This window comes from Pseudophryne corroboree, chromosome 3 (assembly GCF_028390025.1).
Source record: "Pseudophryne corroboree isolate aPseCor3 chromosome 3, aPseCor3.hap2, whole genome shotgun sequence".
In the NCBI taxonomy this organism is placed as follows: domain Eukaryota; kingdom Metazoa; phylum Chordata; class Amphibia; order Anura; family Myobatrachidae; genus Pseudophryne; species Pseudophryne corroboree.
Window position 1 is genome coordinate 546789102 of NC_086446.1, and position 22321 is coordinate 546811422.

The 22321-nt window shown below is 39.3% G+C and overlaps 7 non-coding genes across 7 annotated transcripts; all 7 read left to right on the top strand.

The window, feature by feature from the left end:
* Window positions 1-4198: 4198 nt before the first annotated feature.
* On the top strand, window positions 4199-4280 carry TRNAL-UAG (transfer RNA leucine (anticodon UAG)). Its single transcript has one exon. It is a non-coding gene; the product is annotated as a tRNA-Leu (tRNA).
* Window positions 4281-13788: 9508 nt separating this feature from the next.
* On the top strand, window positions 13789-13870 carry TRNAF-AAA (transfer RNA phenylalanine (anticodon AAA)). Its single transcript has one exon. It is a non-coding gene; the product is annotated as a tRNA-Phe (tRNA).
* A 1319-nt stretch (window positions 13871-15189) lies between these two features.
* Window positions 15190-15271, top strand: TRNAL-UAG (transfer RNA leucine (anticodon UAG)). The gene has a single exon. It is a non-coding gene; the product is annotated as a tRNA-Leu (tRNA).
* Window positions 15272-18019: 2748 nt separating this feature from the next.
* Window positions 18020-18101, top strand: TRNAL-AAG (transfer RNA leucine (anticodon AAG)). The gene has a single exon. It is a non-coding gene; the product is annotated as a tRNA-Leu (tRNA).
* A 262-nt stretch (window positions 18102-18363) lies between these two features.
* On the top strand, window positions 18364-18445 carry TRNAL-UAG (transfer RNA leucine (anticodon UAG)). The gene has a single exon. It is a non-coding gene; the product is annotated as a tRNA-Leu (tRNA).
* Window positions 18446-20483: 2038 nt separating this feature from the next.
* On the top strand, window positions 20484-20565 carry TRNAL-UAG (transfer RNA leucine (anticodon UAG)). The gene has a single exon. It is a non-coding gene; the product is annotated as a tRNA-Leu (tRNA).
* Window positions 20566-21533: 968 nt separating this feature from the next.
* On the top strand, window positions 21534-21615 carry TRNAL-UAG (transfer RNA leucine (anticodon UAG)). Its single transcript has one exon. It is a non-coding gene; the product is annotated as a tRNA-Leu (tRNA).
* The last annotated feature ends 706 nt before the right edge of the window (window positions 21616-22321 follow it).

Consider the following 22321-nt stretch of genomic DNA (forward strand, 5'->3'; position numbering starts at 1 on the left):
GAAGTCCGATCAGCGATCAAACAATTAAAACCCAATAAGGCCCCTGGCCCTGACGGCTATAGTGGGGAGTTCTATAGACTCCTCTCCCATAAATTTGACTCCATTTTGGTAGACATTTTCAATTCATTATTACTAGCTCAGACTCCCCCACCTCACTTTAATTCGGCACTCCTCAAATTGCTCCCTAAACCAGGCAGAGATTTATCCCTCCCAGGCTCCTATCGACCAATATCTTTGCTAAACTTAGATTATAAATTGTTCGCCAAGATACTGGCCGACCGTCTGAAACTCATACTCCCCCACATTGTTCACCCTGATCAGACAGGCTTCATTGCAGGAAGACACTCGGTGGTCAATGTGAGAAGGGTGATAGCAGCCTTACACTCCTGCCACGGTGACATGTCCTCTTCTGGATATGCCATCATATCCTTGGACGCGGAAAAGGCCTTCGACCTCGTCGAATGGCCTCACCTCTACGCAACCCTGACACGATTTAAATTCCCTGATGCGTTTATAAAGGCTATCCGTGCACTATATTCAGCCCCGGCCACTCAAATTTCGTGCAACGGTCTCCTTTCCAACCCCTTCTATATAGAAAAAGGTACTAGACAGGGGTGCCCTCTCTCCCCACTCCTCTTTGCCATCGCTCTAGAACCTCTAGCATTAGCTCTTAGGCTTTCCCCTTCCATTACTGGCATCTCTGTCGGTAACACTGAGCTTAAAGTCGCCCTGTTCGCTGACGACATGTTGTTATTTGTCTCAAACCCTCTCACGTCAGTCCCGGAAATCCTGCGTTTGATTTCAGACTTTGGTGAAACGGCTGGTTATAAGATCAATGTCACAAAATCAGAATTACTTCCTATACACGTCCCCCCTGCCACACTATCCTCTCTCACTCAAGCATCACCCTTCACGATCACTCAGTCCCATTTTAAATACCTTGGGGTAAATATTGCACGTGATATTGCACGGATCTACGAAATCAACTTCACACCGGCCATTAAAGCCGTGCTTACTAAGCTAGAGGGATGGGCTACCCTTCCGCTCTCATTGCTTGGGAGGATTGCAGTCCTAAAATCGATAATATTTCCCAAAATCTTTTATATTATGCAATCTCTTCCATTCAGTCTCAGAGAAGCGGATGGCGCTGTATTGCGCAAAGCTATGACCCGATTTATATGGCATGGGAAGAAACCAAAAGTGGCCTTTGCAAAACTAGTAATGGACAAGTCACTGGGCGGACTGGGTGTCCCGGACTTTCTTTCTTACTCTCTTACAATCTTTCTCCGATATGCAGCTGATTGGCTTTTAGGAAAAAGCACATACACTGACTTGGCTCTAGATACTGATGCTTTTCGACCATATTCCCCATGTGCCCTCCTACACACCAAAAAAACTGACATACCTTCTTCAATCCTGAAACACCCTCTATTCCGAGACACGTACTTAAGCTGGGTGAAATTACACAGAAAACTCAAATCTGACCACACTGTTCCCTCTTATATATCCCTTTGGGGAAACCCTTCTTTTCCTCCTTCCCTTCACAATGCTCTTTTTGTCCGATGGCGGGAGAGGGGGCTGTGTGCTGCTTCACAGGTCTTCGATCCGGGTGGCCACATGGCTCAATTTACAACACTGAGAGACAGGTACTCTATTCCGTCCTCCCACTTCTATATGTATCTACAAGTGAGACACTACCTCCATTCATTGCACATCGACTCTATCCCCTCGTCTCCCTCTTCCCCTCTAGCAAAAGTTCTAAAGCACTGGGAATCCCATCCCTACAAACTAAAGCAAATTTACTCACTCATTGTAAATATCCCAGCCTTGCCATACATTCCCAGACTGGTTGCCTCCTGGCAAGCAGACATCCCAAGCGTGACCTCCTGTGACCTCCTCTTAGACCACCACCACCGGACCATGTCAATTCTTAGTTCTGCGTACCTACAAGAGGTACATGTAAAATCCATCCATAGAGCATACTTGCCTCCCTTTGAACAGATACACATTGATCCTGCAATCCCTAATAGGTGCCCTAAATGTAAAGGAGCTAAAGCCTCTTTCTACCACTGCCTTTGGAGCTGTATCAGAATCCAACGCTTCTGGAACAAATTATTTGTGTTCATAAATACCCATTTCCACATGGCACTGAGACCAGACCCGCTGGCATGTCTTTGCATAAATTTCTCTATATGGAGATCAGAAAAAGGGATTAGCCTACTTTTCCCTATGTTGACCATGTTGTTTACAATAACCAAAAAGGCAATTCTGAAACACTGGGTTGTTAGATCGACCCCCTCCTTAGCTGAAGTTCAGAAAATCATGCTACAATATTTATACTTTGATCGAAGGTCCACTCTTCTTACGGGTCCCTCTGGCCTCGCCGGGTTCAACAAAAAATGGGGCCCCTATATGGCTACACTAGACCAGACCACTCAATCCACGATAATTGCAGCATTTGAAAATTCTCAGTGGAAAATGTCCAGATAACCTAACTTCATTCTTCTCCTACTCCTATTCTTCTTTTTCTCTCCTCGTCAATCTTATAGAATCTAATAGAGTCCTTCTCCTCTCTTGTCTTATATATATTCTACATGCCAAGCTTGTCATCATATTTAATAATGTAATAGTATACCAACTCAGTTACAATTAACTGATTAGGAACTATGTATAATGATGTATGTTTGTATGTTCATAACCCCACCCTAACAGGGCTCTTCAGCCTTTGATGGGCCGACAGCTCCCCGACCTTCCACCCCCCCCCCTCCCACCCCCCCCCCCCACCCCATGCTTGACTATACTTCCATATTTTTCCTACTGCATATTGTTGTTTGGCTTAAACAATCTTGTATTGATCCATTCTTCATGCGTTCCCTATGTTCTAGAGATCGCCACATTATGATGTTGATGTTTTATTGTCAAACGCATATTTCTCATATATGGAAAACCTCAATAAAAATCAGTTCTTTAAAAAAAAAAAAAAAAATCCTTTCTAATTAATATTGTCTGCTAATTTTGTACCTTTTTAAAAATTTTGTATTTTAAACACTTTTAACATGACACTTCTTTTCAAGTATTGATTTAAAACTACACATTTTTTCCCTGTAATCTCAACTATATGATCCAGAACTGTGAGCTTTCAGTCAGAAGGGTCCATTTGGTAGCATGGCCGAGCGGTCTAATACGCTGGATTTAGGCTCCAGTCTCTCTGGAGGCGTGGGCTCAAATCCAACTGCTGCCATAATGATTTTACTATGACAACATCAGTCAGTGATGGCAATGTGTTTTTCTCCACTAATAAGAAAATCAATAATAATAAAGTCCTTACTCATCAATATGATCCAGATGCATTAGCTAAAAATCAGCAGTGTCTAAGGTGCTGGATTAAGGTTCCAGATTCTTTGGAGGAATTGGTACAAAACCTACTGCCGCCATAATTATTTTCCCTGAGAAAAAATAAGTGATTGATGTCAAAGTGTTTTTCTCTACTAAACAGCAAATCAATAATAAAAATGTCCTTTCTCATTGATATTTTATATTAAATTTATGTACTTTTTTAACCTTCCAAAACGTTTTGTGCATAATTTAAATACTTTTCGCATTACACTTCTTTTTAAATATTGATTTAATTTTTTTTTTTACTGTAATCTGAGCTATATGACCCAGATCTGTGAGCTAAGAGTGTCCATGTGGTACCATGGACGAGCAGTCTAAGGCCACTAAGTTGCTAAAGTAAAATATTGGAAGGTTGAAAAGTTCATCATCTGTCCTAGATTTTATAACAGTTTATCATAATTTCAAGAGTCTTCTCAAACTTTAAAAATAATATGTAAAATAATAAACTATGAGCTTTGGAGCCAAACTAGACATGTGGTAGCATGGCCGAGCATTCTAAAGCACTGGATTAAGGCTCCAGGGTTCAAATCCCACTGCTGCCATAATTATTTTCAAGAGAAAATGACATTCATTGATGTCAAAGTGTTTTCCTCTACTAAACAGCAAATAAAAAAAAAAATCTTTACTCATTAATATTGTCTACTAATTTTGTACCATTTTAATCCTTCCTTAACTTTTTGTATTTTAAACACTTGTAACATGACACTTCTTTTCAAGTAATGATTTAAAACAACACATTTTTTTCCTGTAATCTCAACTATATGATCTAGAACTGTGAGCTTTCAGGCTGAAGGGTCCATGTGGTAGCATGGCCGAGTGGTCTAAGGTGCTCGATTTAGGCTCCAGTCTCTCTGGAGGCGTTGGTTCAAATCCCACTGCTGCCATAATGATTTTACTATGACAACGTCAGTCAGTGATGGCAATGTGTTTTTATCCACTAATAAGAAAATCAATAATAATAAAGTCCTTACTCCTCAATATCTGATTGATATGATCCAGATGCATGAGCTAAAAATCAGCAGTGTCTAAGGTGCTGGATTAAGGTTCCAGTTTCTTTGGAGGCTTTGGATCAAAACCTACAGCCGCCATAATTATTTTTCCTAAGAAAAAATAAGTAATTGATGTCAAAGTGTTTTTCTCTACTAAACAGCAAATCAATAATAAAAAAATCCTTTCTCATTAATATTTTATGACAATTTATGTACTTTTTTAACCTTCCAAACATTTTGTACATAACTTAAACACTTTTGGTATGACACTTCTTTTTAAGTATTTATTTAAAACAAAATGAAAATGTTTGTACTGTAATCTGAGCTATATGGCCCAGATCTGTGAGCTAAGAGTGTCCATGTGGTACCATGGCCGAGCGGTCTAAGGCCACTAAGCTGCTAAAATAAAATATTGGTAGGTTAAAAAATTCATCATCTGCCCTAGATTTTAAAACAGTTTATCATAATTTCAAGAGTCTTCTCAAAATGTAAAAATAATATGTAAAATTTTAAACTATGAGCTATGGAGTCAAGGTAGGAATGTGGCTGAGCGGTCTAAGATGCTGCATTAAGGCTCCAGTCTGTTTGGAGTCATGGGTTCAAATTCCACTGCTGTCATAATTATTTTCAAGATAAAACGACTGTCATTGATGTCAAAGTGTTTTTCTCCACTAAACAGCTAGTCAATAATAAAAAATCCTTTCTAATTAATATTGTCTGCTAATTTTGTACTGTTTTTACATTTTTGTATTTTAAGCACTTTTAACATGACACTTCTTTTCAAGTATTGATTTAAAACTGCACATTTTTTTCTTGTAATCATAACTATATGATCCAGAACTCTGAGCTTTGATTCAAAAGTATCCATGTGGTAGCAAGGGCGAGCGGTCTAAGACACTGGATTTAGGTTCCAGTCTCTCTGGAGGCGTGGGTCCGAATCCCACTGCTTCCATAATGATTTTACTATGAAAACGTCAGTCAATGATGGCAATGTGTTTTTCTCCACTAATAAGAAAATCAATAATAATAAAGTCCTTTCTCCTCAACATCTGATCAATATGATCCAGATGCATTAGCTAAAAATCAGCAGTGTCTAAGGTTCTGGATTGAGGTTCCAGATTCTTTGGAGGAATTGGTTCAAAACCTACTGCCGCCATAATTATTTTCCCTGAGAAAAAATAAGTAATTGATGTCAAAGTGTTTTTCTCTACTAAACAGCAAATCAATAATAAAAATATCCTTTCTCATTGATATTTTATGTCAATTTCTGTACTTTTTTAACCTTCCAAAACGTTTTGTACATAATTTAAACACTTTTTGCATTACACTTATTTTTAAATATTGATTTAAAAAAATGTTTTTACTGTAATCTGAGCTATATGACCCAGACCTGTGAGCTAAGAGTGTCCATGTGGTACCATGGCCGAGCGGTCTAAGGCCACTAAGTTGCTAAAGTAAAATATTGGAAGATTGAAAAGTTCATCATCTGTCCTAGATTTTAAAACAGTTTATCATAATTTCAAGAGTCTTCTCAAACTTTAAAAATAATATGTAAAATAATAAACTATGACCTTTGGAGCCAAAATAGGTATGTGGTAGCATGGCGAGCGGTCTAAGGTGCTGGATTAAGGCTCCAGTCTCTTTGGAGGTGTGCGTTCAAATCCCACTGCTGCCATAATTATTTTCAAGAGAAAATGACATTCATTGATGTCAAATTGTTTTACTCTACTAAATAGCAAATCAATAATAAAAAATCCTTTCTCATTAATATTGTCTACTAATTTTGTACCTTTTTTATCCTTCCTTAACTTTTTGTATTTTAAACAATTGTAACATGACACTTCTTTTCAAGTATTGACTTAAAACAACATTTTTTTCCCCTGTAATCTCAACTATATGATCCAGAACTGTGAGCTTTCAGTCAGCCAAGTCCATGTGGTAGCATGGCAGAGCGGTCTAAGGAGCTGGATTTAGGTTCCAGTCTCTCTGGAGGCGTTGGTTCAAATCCTACTGCTGCCATAATGCTTTTACTATGAAAACATCAGTCAGTGATGGCAAAATGTTTTTCTCCACTAATAAGAAATACAATAATAATAAATAAGAATTTACTCACCGGTAATTCTATTTCTCGTAGTCCGTAGTGGATGCTGGGAACTCCGTAAGGACCATGGGGAATAGACGGGCTCCGCAGGAGACTGGGCACTCTAAGAAAGAATTAGGACTACTGGTGTGCAATGGCTCCTCCCTCTATGCCCCTCCTCCAGACCTCAGTTAGGGAAACTGTGCCCGGAAGAGCTGACACAATAAGGAAAGGATTTGGAATCCCGGGTAAGACTCATACCAGCCACACCAATCACACCGTACAACTCGTGATACTATACCCAGTTAACAGTATGAATAACAACTGAGCCTCACGAACAGATGGCTCATAACAATAACCGTTTAGTTAGGCAATAACTATATACAAGTATTGCAGACAATCCGCACTTGGGATGGGCGCCCAGCATCCACTACGGACTACGAGAAATAGAATTACCGGTGAGTAAATTCTTATTTTCTCTGACGTCCTAGTGGATGCTGGGAACTCCGTAAGGACCATGGGGATTATACCAAAGCTCCCAAATGGGCGGGAGAGTGCGGATGACTCTGCAGCACCGAATGAGCAAACTCTAGGTCCTCCTCAGCCAGGGTATCAAACTTGTAGAATTTTGCAAACGTGTTTGATCCCGACCAGGTAGCAGCTCGGCAAAGTTGTAAAGCCGAGACCCCTCGGGCAGCCGCCCAAGAAGAGCCCACCTTCCTCGTGGAATGGGCTTTGACTGATTTAGGATGCGGCAGTCCAGCCGCAGAATGTGCAAGTTGAATCGTGGAGCAGATCCAGCGAGCAATAGTCTGCTTAGAAGCAGGAGCACCCAACTTGTTGGGTGCATGCAGGATAAACAGCGAGTCAGTCTTTCTGACTCTAGCCGTCCTGGAAACATAGATTTTCAGGGCCCGGACTACGTCCAGCAACTTGGAAGCATCCAAGTCCCGAGTAGCCGCAGGCACCACAATAGCTTGGTTCAAATGAAACGCTGATACCACCTTAGGGAGGAATTGGGGACGCGTCCTCAATACTGCTCTGTCCATATGGAAGATCAGATAGGGGCTTTTACAGGACAAAGCCGCCAATTCTGACACCCGCCTAGCCGAAGCCAAGGCCAAAAGCATGACCACTTTCCACGTGAGATATTTTAATTCCACGGTCTGAAGTGGCTCAAACCAATGTGATTTTAGGAAATCCAACACAACGTTGAGATCCCAAGGTGCCACTGGGGGCACAAAAGGGGGCTGAATATGCAGCACTCCCTTAACAAACGTCTGAACTTCAGGCAGTGAAGCCAGTTCTTTTTGAAAGAAAATAGACAGGGCTGAAATCTGGACTTTAATGGATCCCAAATTTAGGCCCATATTCACTCCTGACTGTAGGAAGTGCAGAAATCGACCCAGCTGAAATTCTTCTGTGGGGGCCTTCATAGCCTCACACCAAGCAACATATTTTCGCCATATGCAGTGATAATGCTTTGTTGTCACCTCTTTCCTAGCCTTTATCAGCGTAGGAATGACTTCAACCGGAATGCCCTTTTCCATCAGGATCCGGCGTTCAACCGCCATGCCGTCAAACGCAGCCGCGGTAAGTCTTGGAATAGACAGGGCCCCTGCTGTAGCAGGTCCAGTCTGTGAGGCAGAGGCCAAGGGTCCTCTGAGATCATTTCTTGTAGTTCCGGGTACCAAGACCTTCTTGGCCAATCCGGAACGATGAGTATAGTTCTTACTCCTCTCTTTCTTATTATCCTCAGCACCTTTGGTATGAGAGGAAGAGGAGGGAACACATAAACTGACTGGTACACCCACGGTGTCACTAGAGCGTCCACAGCTATCGCCTGAGGGTCCCTTGACCTGGGGCAATATCTTTTTAGCTTTTTGTTTAGGCGGGACGCCATCATGTCCACCTGTGGCCTTTCCCAACGGTTTACAATTAGTTGGAAGATTTCTGGATGAAGTCCCCACACTCCCGGGTGGAGGTCGTGCCTGCTGAGGAAGTCTGCTTCCCAGTTGTCCACTCCCGGAATGAACACTGCTGACAGTGCTATGACGTGATTTTCTGCCCATCGGAGAATCCTTGTGGCTTCTGCCATCGCCATCCTGCTTCTTGAGCCGCCCTGTCGGTTTACATGGGCGACCGCCGTGATGTTGTCTGACTGAATCAGCACCGGCTGGTTTTGAAGCAGGGGTCTTGCCTGACTTAGGGCATTGTAAATGGCCCTTAGTTACAGAATATTTATGTGCAGGGAAGCCTCCTGACTCGACCATTGTCCTTGGAAGTTTCTTCCCTGCAAGACTGCCCCCAACCTCGGAGGCTTGCATCCGTGGTCACCAGGACCCAGTCCTGTATGCCGAATCTGCGGCCCTCTAGAAGATGAGCACTCTGCAGCCACCACAGCAGAGACACCCTGGCCCTCGGGGACAGGGTGATCAGCCGATGCATCTGAAGATGCGATCCGGACCACTTGTCTAACAGATCCCACTGAAAGATCCTTGCATGGAACCTGCCGAATGGAATTGCTTCGTAAGAAGCTACCATCTTTCCCAGGACTCGCGTGCAGTGATGCACCGACACCTGTTTTTGGTTTCAGGAGGTCTCTGACCAGAGATGACAACTCCTTGGCCTTCTCCTCCGGGAGAAACACCTTCTTCTGTTCTGTGTCCAGAATCATACCCAGGAACAGCAGACGCGTCGTAGGAACCAGCTGCGACTTTGGAATATTCAGAATCCAGCCGTGCTGTTGTAGCACTTCCTGAGATAGTGCTACTCCGACCAACAACTGCTCCCTGGACCTCGCCTTTATAAGGAGATCGTCCAAGTATGGGATAATTATAACTCCCTTCTTTCGAAGGAGTATCATCATTTCGGCCATTACCTTTGTAAATACCCTCGGTGCCGTGGACAGACCAAACGGCAACATCTGGAATTGCTAATGGCAGTCTTGTACCACAAAATGGAGGTACACCTGGTGAGGTGGGTAAATGGGGACATGCAGGTACGCATCCTTGATGTCCAGTGATACCATGTAATCCCCTTCTTCCAGGCTTGCAATAACCGCCCTGAGCGATTCCATTTTGAACTTGAACCTTCTTATATAAGTGTTCAAGGATTTTAAATTTAGAATGGGTCTCACCGAACCATCTGGTTTCGGTACCACAAACATTGTGGAATAGTAACCCCGTCCCTGTTGAAGGAGGGGAACTTTTATTATCACCTGCTGGAGGAACAGCTTGTGAATTGCCGCCAGCACTACCTCCCTGTCCGGGGGAGTAGCTGGCAAGGCTGATTTGAGGTATCGGCGAGGGGGAGACGTCTCGAATTCCAGCTTGTATCCCTGAGATACCACTTGTAGAACCCAGGGATCCACCTGTGAGCGAACCCACCGGTCGCTGAAGTTCCGGAGACGGGCCCCCACCGCACCTGGCTCCACCAGTGGAGCCCCAGCATCATGCGGTGGATTTAGTGGAAGAAGGGGAGGATTTCTGTTCTTGGGAACTGGCTGTATGGTGCAGCTTTTTCCCTCTACCCCTGCCTCTGGGCAGAAAGGACGCGCCTTTAACCCGCTTGCCTTTCTGGGGCCGAAAGGACTGTACCTGATAATACGGTGCTTTCTTTGGCTGTGAGGGAACCTGGGGTAAAAATGTCGCCTTCCCAGCTGTCGCTGTTTGAAACGAGGTCCGAGAGACCATCCCCAAACAATTCCTCACCCTTGTAAGGCAAAACCTCCATGTGCCTTTTAGAATCCGCATCACTTGTCCACTGCCGAGTCCATAATCCTCTCCTGGCAGAAATGGACATTGCATTTATTCTAGATGCCAGCCGGCAAATATCCCTCTGTGCATCTCTCATGTATAAGACTACGTCTTTAATATGCTCTATGGTTAGCAATATAGTGTCCCTGTCAAGGGAATCAATATTATCAGACAGGGAATCAGACCACGCTGCTGCAGCACTGCACATCCATGCTGAAGCAATAGCAGGTCTCAGTATAGTACCTGAGTGTGTATATACAGACTTCAGGATAGCCTCCTGCTTTCTATCCGCAGGCTCCTTTAAGGCGGCCGAATCCTGAGACGGTAGTGCCACCTTTTTTGACAAGCGTGTGAGCGCTTTATCCACCCTCGGGGATGTCTCCCAACGTACCCTGTCCTCTGGCGGGAAAGGGTACGCCATTAGTAACTTTTTAGAAATCACTAGTTTTTTTATCAGGGGAAGCCCACGCTTCTTCACACACTTCATTTAACTCATCTGAAGGGGGAAAAACCACTGGTTGCTTTTTCTCCCCAAACATAATACCCTTTTTAGAGGTACCTGGGTTAATGTCAGAAATGTGCAACACATTTTTCATTGCCGTAATCATGCAACGGATAGCCCTAGTGGAATGTACATTAGTCTCATCATCGTCGACACTGGAGTCAGACTCCGTGTCGACATCTGTGTCTGCCATTTGAGGTAGCAGGCGTTTTTGAGCCCCTGATGGCCTTTGAGACGCCTGGGCAGGCACTGGCTGAGAAGCCGGCTGTCCCACAGCTGTTATGTCATCGAACCTTTTATGTAAGGAGTTGACACTGTCGGTTAATACCTTCCACATATCCATCCACTCTGGTGTCGACCCCGCAGGGGGTGACATCACATTTATCGGCACCTGCTCCGCCTCCACATAAGCCTCCTCATCAAACATGTCGACACAGCCGTACCGACACACCGCACACACACAGGGAATGCTCTGACTGAGGACAGGACCCCACAAAGTCCTTTGGGGAGACAGAGAGAGAGTATGCCAGCACACACCACAGCGCTATATAAACAGGGATTTACACTACACAAGGTGATTTTCCCTATAGCAGCTATAATACACAGTATTGCACCTAAATTTAGTGCCCCCCCCTCTCTTTTTTACCCTATTGAGCCTGGAAACTGCAGGGGAGAGCCTGGGGAGCGTCCTTCCAGCGGAGCTGTGAAGAGGAAATGGCGCCAGTGTGCTGAGGGAGATAGCCCCGCCCCTTTTTCGATGGGCTTCTCCCGCTCTTTATATTAATATTATGGCAGGAGATTTTTACACATATATAGTTTAATAGACTATATTATGTGTTTTTTGCCATTTTAAGGTAATCTAATTGCAGCCCAGGGCGCCCCCCCCCCCCCAGCGCCCTGCACCCATCAGTGACCGGAGTATGTGGTGTGCATGGGGAGCAATGGTGCACAGCTGCAGTGCTGTGCGCTACCTTAATGAAGACCGGAATCTTCAGCCGCCGATTTCCAGGACGTTCTTCTTGCTTCTGGCTCTGCTAGGGGGACGGCGGCGCAGCTCCGGGACCGGACGACCGAGGCTGGGCCTGTGTTCGATCCCTCTGGAGCTAATGGTGTCCAGTAGCCTAGAAGCCCAAGCTAGCTGCAAGCAGGTAGGTTCGCTACTCTTCCCTAAGTCCCTCGTAGCAGTGAGTCTGTTGCCAGCAGATCTCACTGAAAATAAAAAACCTAATAAATACTTTCTTTACTAGGAGCTCAGGAGAGCCCCTAGTGTGCAACCAGCTCGAGCCGGGCACAGATTCTAACTGAGGTCTGGAGAAGGGGCATAGAGGGAGGAGCCAGTGCACACCAGTAGTCCTAATTCTTTCTTAGAGTGCCCAGTCTCCTGCGGAGCCCGTCTATTCCCCATGGTCCTTACGGAGTTCCCAGCATCCACTAGGACGTCAGAGAAAAGTACTTTCTCCTCAATATCTGATTGATATGATCCAGATGCATGAGCTAAAAATCAGCAGTGTCTAAGGTGCTGGATTAAGGTTCCAGTTTCTTTGGAGGCTTTGTATTAAAACCTACTGCCGCCATAATTATTTTTCCTAAGAAAAAATAAGTAATTGATGTCAAAGTGTTTTTCTCTACTAAACAGCAAATCAATAATAAAAAAATCCTTTCTCATTCATATTTTATGTCAATTTTTTTAACCTTCCAAAATTTTTTTTATATAACTTAAACACTTTTGGTATGACACTTCTTTTTAAGTATTTATTTAAAACAAAATGAAAATGTTAGTACTGTAATCTGAGCTATATGGCCCAGATCTGTGAGCTAAGAGTGTCCATGTGGTACCATGGCCGAGCGGTCTAGGCCACTAAGTTGCTAAAATAAAATATTGGTAGGTTAAAAAGTTCATCATCTGCCCTAGATTTTAAAACAGTTTATCATAATTTCAAGAGTCTTCTCAAAATGTAAAAATAATATGTAAAATTATAAACTATGAGCTATGGAGTCAAGGTAGAAATGTGGCTGAGCGGTCTAAGATGCTACATTAAGGCTCCAGTCTGTTTGGAGGCATGGGTTCAAATTCCACTGCTGTCATAATTATTTTCAAGATAAAACGACTGTCATTGATGTCAAAGTGTTTTTCTCCACTAAACAGCTAGTCAATAATAAAAAATCCTTTCTAATTAATATTGTCTGCTAATTTTGTACCCTTTTTAAATTTTTGTATTTTAAGCACTTTTAACATGACACTTCTTTTCAAGTATTGATTTAAAACTACACATTTTTTTCTTGTAATCTCAACTATATGATACAGAACTCTGAGCTTTGAGTCAAAAGTATCCATGTGGTAGCAAGGGCAAGCGGTCTAAGGCACTGGATTTAGATTCCAGTCTCTCTGGAGGCGTGGGTCTGAATCCCACTGCTTCCATAATGATTTTACTATGAAAACGTCAGTCAATGATGGCAATGTGTTTTTCTCCACTAATAAGAAAATCAATAATAATAAAGTCCTTTCTCCTCAACATCTGATCAATATGATCCAGATGCATTAGCTAAAAATCTGCAGTGTCTAAGGTGCTGGATTAAGGTTCCAGATTCTTCGGAGGAATTGGTTCAAAACCTACATCCGCCATAATTATTTTCCCGGAGAAACAAATAAGTAATTGATGTCAAAGTATTTTTTCTCTACTAAACAGCAAATCAATAATAAAAATATCCTTTCTCATTGATATTTTATGTCAATTTATGTACTTTTTTAACCTTCAAAAATGTTTTGTACATAATTTAAACACTTTTTGCATTACACTTATTTTTAAATATTGATTTAAAAAAATGTTTTTACTGTACTCTGAGCTATATGACCCAGATCTGTGAGCTAAGAGTGTCCATGTGGTACCATGGCCGAGTGGTGTAAGGCCACTAAGTTGCTAAAGTAAAATATTGGAAGGTTGAAAAGTTCATCATCTGTCCTAGATTTTAAAACAGTTTATCACAATTTCAAGAGTCTTCTTAAACTTTAAAAATAATATGTGAAATAATAAACTATGACATTTGGAGCAAAAATAGATATGTGGTAACATGGCCGAGTGGTCTAAAGTGCTGGATTAAAGCTCCAGTCTTTTTGGAGGAGTGGGTTCAAATCCCACTGCTGCCATAGTTATTTTCAAGAGAAAAGTACATTCATTGATGTCAAAGTGTTTTACTCTATTAAACAGCAAATCAATAATAAAAAATCCTTACTCATTAATATTGTCTACTAATTTTGTACCTTTTTTATCCTTCCTTAACTTTTTGTGTTTTAAACACTTGTAACATGACACTTCTTTTCAAGTATTGATTTAAAACAACACTTTTTTCCCCTGTAATCTGAACTATATGATCCAGAACTGTGAGCTTTCAGTCAGACAGGTCCATGTGGTAGCATGGCTGAGCAGCCTAAGGCGCTGGGTTTAGGCTCCAGTCTCTCTGGAGGTGTGTGTTCAAATCCCACTGCTGCCATAATGATTTTACTATGAAAACATCAGTCAATGATGGCAAAATGTTTTTCTCCACTAATAAGAAAAACTATAATAATAAAGTCCTTTCTCCTCAATATCTGATTAATATGATCCAGATGCATGAGCTAAAAATCAGCAGTGTCTAAGGTGCTGGATTAAGGTTCCAGTTTCTTTGGAGGCGTTGGATCAAAACCTACTGCTGCCATAATTATTTTTCCTAAGAAAAAATAAGTCATTGATGTCAAAGTGCTTTTCTCTACTAAACAGCAAATCAATAATAAAAAAATCCTTTCTCATTAATATTTTATGTCAATTTATGTACTTTTTTAACCTTCCAAAACATTTTGTACATAACTTAAACACTTTTGGTATGACACTTCTTTTTAAGTATTTATTTAAAACAAAATAAAAATGTTTGTACTGTAATCTGAGCTGTATGGCCCAGATCTGTGAGCTAAGAGTGTCCATGTGGTACCATGGCCGAGCGGTCTAAGGCCACTAAGCTGCTAAAATAAAATATTGGTAGGTTAAAAAGTTCATCATCTGCCCCAGAATTTAAAACAGTTTATCATAATTTCAAGAGTCTTCTCAAAATGTAAAAATAATATGTAAAATTATAAACTAGGAGCTATGGAGTCAAGGTAGAAATGTGGCTAAGCGGTTTAAGATGCTGCATTAAGGCTCCAGTCTGTTTGAAGGCATGTGTTCAAATTCCACTGCTGTCATAATTATTTTCAAGAGAAAACGACAGTCATTGATGTCAAAGTGTTTTTCTCCACTAAACAGCAAGTCAATAATAAAAAATCCTTTCTAATTATTATTGTCTGCTAATTTTGTACCTTTTTTAAATTTTTGTATTTTAAACACTTTTAACATGACACTTCTTTTTAAGTATTGACTTAAAGCTACACTTTTTTTCCTGTAATCTCAACTATATGATCCAAAACTGTGAGCTTTCAGTCAGGTGGGTCCATGTGGTAGCATGGCCGAGCGGTCTAAGGCGCTGGATTTAGGCTTCAGTCTCTCTGGAGGCGTGGGTTCAAATCCCACTGCTGCCATAACGATTTTACTATGACAACATCAGTCAGTGATGGCAATGTGTTTTTCTCCACTAATAAGAAAATCAATAATAATAAAGTCCTTACTCCTCAACATCTGATCAATATGATCCAGATGCATTAGCTAAAATTTAGCAGTGTCTAAAGTGCTGGATTAAGGTTCCAGATTCTTTGGAGGAATTGGTACAAAACCTACTGCCGCCATAATTATTTTCCCTGAGAATAAATAAGTGATTGATGTCAAAATGTTTTTCTCTACTAAACAGCAAATCAATAATAAAAATTTCCTTTCTCATTGATATTTTATATTCAATTTATGTACTTTTTTAACCTTCCAAAACGTTTTGTACATAATTTAAACACTTTTTGCATTACACTTCTATTTAAATATTGATTTAAAAAAATGTTTTAATTGTTATCTGAGCTATATGACCCAGATCTGTGAGCTAAGAGTGTCCATGTGGTACCATGGATGAGCGGTCTAAGGCCACTAAGTTGCTAAAGTAAAATATTGGAAGGTTGAAAAGTTCATCATCTGTCCTAGATTTTAAAACAGTTTATCATAATTTCAAGAGTCTTCTCAAACTTTAAAAATAATATGTAAAATAATAAACTATGAGCTTTGGAGTTAAAATAGACATGTGGTAGCATGGCCGAGCTGTCTAAGGCGCTGGATTAAGACTCCAGCGTTCAAATCCCACTGCTGCCATAATTATTTTCAAGAGAAAATGACATTCATTGATGTCAAAGTGTTTTACTCTACTAAACGGCAAATCAATAAAAAAAATCCTTACTTATTAATATTGTCTACTAATTTTGTACCTTTTTTTTTATCCTTCCTTAACTTTTTGTATTTTAAACACCTGTAACATGACACTTCTTTTCAAATAATGATTTAAAACAACACATTTTTTTCCTGTAATCTCAACTATATGATCCAGAACTGTGAGCTTTACGTCAGAAAGGTCCATGTGGTAGCATGGCTGAGCTGTCTAAGGCGCTGGGTTTAGGCTCCAGTCTCTCTGGAGGCATGGGTTCAAATCCCACTGCTGCCATAATGATTTTACTATGAAAACATCAGTCAGTGATGACAAAATGTTTTTCTCCACTAATAAGAAAAACAATAATAAAGACTTTTCTCCTCAATAGCTGATTGATATGATCCAGATGCATGAGCTAAAAATCATCAGTGTCTAAATTGCTGGATTAAGGTTCCATTTTCTTTAGAGGCTTTGGATCAAAACCTACTGCCTCCATAATTATTTTTCCTAAGAAAAAATAAGTCATTGATGTCAAAGTGTTTTTCTTTACTAAACAGCAAATCAATAATAAAAAAATCCTTTCTCATTAATATTTTATGTCAATTTATGTACTTTTTTTACCTTCCAAAACATTTTGCACATAACTTAAACACTTTTGGTATGACACTTCTTTTTAAGTATTTATTTAAAACAAAAAAAAAATGTTTGTACTGTAATCTGAGCTATATGGCCCAGATCTGTGAGCTAAGAGTGTTCATTTGGTACCATGGCCAAGCGGTCTAAGGCCACTAAGCTGCTAAAATAAAATATTGGTAGGTTAAAAAGTTCATCATCTGCCCTAGATTTTAAAACAGTTTATCATAATTTCAAGCGTCTTCTCAAAATGTAAAAATAATATGTAAAATTATAAACTATGAGCTATAGAGTCAAGGTAGAAATGTGGCTGAGTGGTCTAAGGAGCTGCATTAAGGCTCCAGTCTGTTTGGAGGCATGGGTTCAAATTCCACTACTGTCATAATTATTTTCAAGATAAAACGACTGTCATTGATGTCAAAGTGTTTTTCTCCACTAAACATCAAGTCAATAATAAAAAATCCTTTCTAATTAATATTGTCTGCTAATTTTGTACCTTTTTTACATTTTTGTATTTTAAACACTTTTAACATGACACTTCTTTTCAAGTATTGATTTATAACTACACAATTTTTTCTTGTAATCTTAACTATATGATCCGGAACTCTGAGCTTTGAGTCAAAAGTATCCATGGGGTAGCAAGGGCGAGCGGTCTAAGGCACTGGATTTAGGTTCCAGTCTCTCTGGAGGCGTGGGTCCGAATCCCACTGCTTCCATAATGATTTTACTATGAAAATGTCAGTCAGTGATGGCAATGTGTTTTTCTCCACTAATAAGAAAATCAATAATAATAAAGTCCTTTCTCCTCAACATCTGAGCAATATGATCCAGATGCATTAGCTAAAATCAGCAGTGTCTAAGGTGCTGGATTAAGGTTCCAGATTCTTTGGAGGAATTGGTTCAAAACCTACTGCCGCCATAATTATTTTCCCTGAGAAAAAATAAGTAATTGATGTCAAAGTGTTTTTTCTCTACTAAACAGCAAATCAATCATAAAAATATCCTTTCTCATTGATATTTTATGTCAATTTTTGTACTTTTTTAACCTTCCAAAACGTTTTGTACATAATTTAAACACTTTTTGCATTACACTTCTTTTTAAATATTGATTTAAAAAAAATGTTTTTACTGTAACCTGAGCTATATGACCCTGATCTGTGAGCTAAGAGTGTCCATGTGGTACCATGGCCGAGCGGTCTAAGGCCACTAAGTTGCTAAAGTATAATATTGGAAGGTTGATAAGTTCATCTTTCCTAGATTTTAAAACAGTTTATCACAATTTCAAGTCTTCTCAAACTTTACAAATAATATGTAAAATAATAAACTATGACCTTTGGAGCAAAGATAGATATGTGGTAGCATTGCCGAGCAGTCTAAGGCGCTGGATTAAGGCTCCAGTCTCTTTGGAGGCGTGGGTTCAAATCCCACTGCTGCCATAATTATTTTCAAGAGAAAATGACATTTATTGATGTCAAACTGTTTTACTCTACTAAACAGCAAATCAATAATAAAAAATCCTTACTCATTAATATTGTCTACTAATTTTGTACCTTTTTTATGCTTCCTTAACTTTTTGTATTTTAAATACTTGTAACATGACACTTCTTTTCAAGTATTGATTTAAAACAACACATTTTTTTCCTGTAATCTCAACTGTATGATCCAGAACTGTGAGCTTTCAGTCTGACAGGTCCACGTGGTAGCATGGCCGAGCGGTCTAAGGTGCTGGATTTAGGCTCCAGTCTCTCTGAAGGCGTGGGTTCTAATCCCACTGCTGCCATAATGATTTTACTATGAAAACATCAGTCAGTGATGACAAAATGTTTTTCTCCACTAATAAGAAAAACAATAATAATAAAGACTTTTCTCCTCAAAAGCTGATTGATATGATCCAGATGCATGAGCTAAAAATCAGCAGTGTCTAAGGCGCTGGATTAAGGTTCCAGTTTCTTTGGAGGCTTTGGATCAAAACCTACTGCCGCCATAATTATTTTTCCTAAGAAAAAATAAGTCATTGATGTCAAAGTGTTTTTCTTTACTAAACAGCAAATCAATAAGAAAAAAATCTTTTCTCATTAATATTTTATGTCAATTTATGTACTTTTTTAACCTTCCAAAACATTTTGTACTTAACTTAAACACTTTTGGTATGACACTTCTTTTTAAGTATTTATTTAAAAAAAAATGTTTGTACTGTAATCTGAGCTATATGGCCCAGATCTGTGAGCTAAGAGTGTTCATTTGGTACCATGGCCGAGCGGTCTAAGGCCACTAAGCTGCTAAAATAAAATATTGGTAGGTTAAAAAGTTCATCATCTGCCCTAGATTTTAAAACAGTTTATCATAATTTCAAGAGTCTTCTCAAAATGTAAAAATAATATGTAAAATTATAAACTATGAGCTATGGAGTCAAGGTAGAAATTTTGCTGAGCGGTCTAAGATGCTGCATTAAGGCTCCAGTCTGTTTGGAGGCATGGGTTCAAATTCCACTGCTGTCATAATTATTTTCAAGATAAAACGACTGTCATTGATGTCAAAGTGTTTTTCTCCACTAAACAGCAAGTCAATAATAAAAAATCCTTTCTAATTAATATTGTCTGCTAATTTTGTACCTTTTTTAAATTTTTGTATTTTAAACACTTTTAACATGACACTTCTTTTCAAGTATTGATTTATAACTACACAATTTTTTCTTGTAATCTTAACTATATGATCCGGAACTCTGAGCTTTGAGTCAAAAGTATCCATGGGGTAGCAAGGGCGAGCGGTCTAAGGCACTGGATTTAGGTTCCAGTCTCTCTGTAGGCATGGGTCCGAATCCCACTGCTTCCATAATGATTTTACTATGAAAATGTCAGTTAGTGATGGCAATGTGTTTTTCTCCACTAATAAGAAAATCAATAATAATAAAGTCCTTTCTCCTCAACATCTGATCAATATGATCCAGATGCATTAGCTAAAAATCAGGAGTGTCTAAGGTGCTGGATTAAGGTTCCAGATTCTTTGGAGGAATTGGTTCAAAACCTACTGCCGCCATAATTATTTTCCCTGAGAAAAAATAAGTAATTGATGTCAAAGTGTTTTTTCTCTACTAAACAGCAAATGAATAAAAAAAATATCCTTTCTCATTGATATTTTATGTCAATTTATGTACTTTTTTAACCTTACAAAACGTTTTGTACATAATTTAAACACTTTTTGCATTACACTTCTTTTTAAATATTGATTTAAAAAAATGTTTTTACTGTAACCTGAGCTATATGACCCAGATCTGTGAGCTAAGAGTGTTCATGTGGTACCATGGCCGAGCGGTCTAAGGCCACTAAGTTGCTAAAGTAAAATATTGGAAGGTTGAAAATTTCATCATCTGTCCTAGATTTTAAAACAGTTTATCACAATTTCAAGAGTCTTCTCAAACTTTAAAAATAATATGTAAAATAATAAACTATGACATTTGGAGCAAAAATAGGTATGTGGTAGCATGGCTGAGAAGTCTAAGGCGCTGGATTAAGGCTCCAGTCTCTTTGGAGGAGTGGGTTCAAATCCCACTGCTGACAGAATTATTTTCAAGAGAAAAGTACATTCATTGAAGTCAAAGTGTTTTACTCTATTAAACAGCAAATCAATAATAAAAAATCCTTACTCATTAATATTGTCTACTAATTTTGTACCTTTTTTATCCTTCCTTAACTTTTTGTGTTTTAAACACTTTTAACATGAACTTCTTTTCAAGTATTGATTTAAAACAACACTTTTTTCCCCTGTAATCTCAACTATATGATCCAGAACTGTGAGCTTTCAGTCAGACAGGTTCATGTGGTAGCATGGCTGAGCGGTCTAAGGCGCTGGATTTAGGCTCCGGTCTCTCTGGAGGCGTGGGTTCAAATCCCACTGCTGCCATAATGATTTTACTATGAAAACATCAGTCAGTGATGGCAAAATGTTTTTCTCCACTAATAAGAAAAACAATAATAATAAAGTCCTTTCTGATTGATATGATCCAGATGCATGAGCTAAAAATCAGCAGTGTCTAAGGTGCTGGATTAAGGTTCCAGTTTCTTTGGAGGCTTTGGATCAAAACCTACTGCTGCCATAATTATTTTTCCTAAGAAAAAATAAGTCATTGATGTCAAAGTACTTTTCTCTACTAAACAGCAAATCAATAATAAAAAAAAAATCCTTTCTCATTAATATTTTATGTCAATTTATGTACTTTTTTAACCTTCCAAAACATTTTGTACATAACTTAAACACTTTTGGTATGACACTTCTTTTTAAGTATTTATTTAAAACAAAATAAAAATGTTTGTACTGTAATCTGAGCTGTATGGCCCAGATCTGTGAGCTAAGAGTGTCCATGTGGTACCATGGCCGAGCGGTCTAAGGCCACTAAGCTGCTAAAATAAAATATTGGTAGGTTAAAAAGTTCATCATCTGCCCCAGAATTTAAAACAGTTTATCATAATTTCAAGAGTCTTCTCAAAATGTAAAAATAATATGTAAAATTATAAACTAGGAGCTATGGAGTCAAGGTAGAAATGTGGCTGAGCGGTTTAAGATGCTGCATTAAGGCTCCAGTCTGTTTGAAGGCATGTGTTCAAATTCCACTGCTGTCATAATTATTTTCAAGAGAAAACGACAGTCATTGATGTCAAAGTGTTTTTCTCCACTAAACAGCAAGTCAATAATAAAAAATCCTTTCTAATTAATATTGTCTGCTAATTTTGTACCTTTTTTACATTTTTGTATTTTAAACACTTTTAACATGACACTTCTTTTTAAGTATTGACTTAAAGCTACACATTTTTTTCCTGTAATCTCAACTATATGATCCAAAACTGTGAGCTTTCAGTCAGGTGGGTCCATGTGGTAGCAATGCCGAGCGGTCTAAGGCGCTGGATTTAGGCTCCAGTCTCTTTGGAGGCGTGGGTTCAAATCCCACTGCTGCCATAAAGATTTTACTATGACGTCAGTCAGTGATGGCAATGTGTTTTTCTCCACTAATAAGAAAATCAATAACAATAAAGTCCTTACTCCTCAACATCTGATCAATATGATCCAGATGCATTAGCTAAAATTTAGCAGTGTCTAAAGTGCTGGATTAAGGTTCCAGATTCTTTGGAGGAATTGGTACAAAACCTACTGCCGCCATAATTATTTTCCCTGAGAAAAAATAAGTGATTCATGTCAAAGTGTTTTTCTCTACTAAACAGCAAATCAATCATAAAAATATCCTTTCTCATTGATATTTTATGTCAATTTATGTACTTTTTTAACCTTACAAAACGTTTTGTACATAATTTAAACACTTTTTGCATTACACTTCTTTTTAAATATTGATTTAAAAAAATGTTTTTACTGTAACCTGAGCTATATGACCCAGATCTGTGAGCTAAGAGTGTCCATGTGGTACCATGGCCGAGCGGTCTAAGGCCACTAAGTTGCTAAAGTAAAATATTGGAAGGTTGATAAGTTCATCTTTCCTAGATTTTAAAACAGTTTATCACAATTTCAAGTCTTCTCAAACTTTAAAAATAATATGTAAAATAATAAACTATGACCTTTGGAGCAAAAATAGATATGTGGTAGCATGGCGAGCGGTCTAAGGTGCTGGATTAAAGCTCCAGTCTCTTTGGAGGAGTGGGTTCAAATCCCA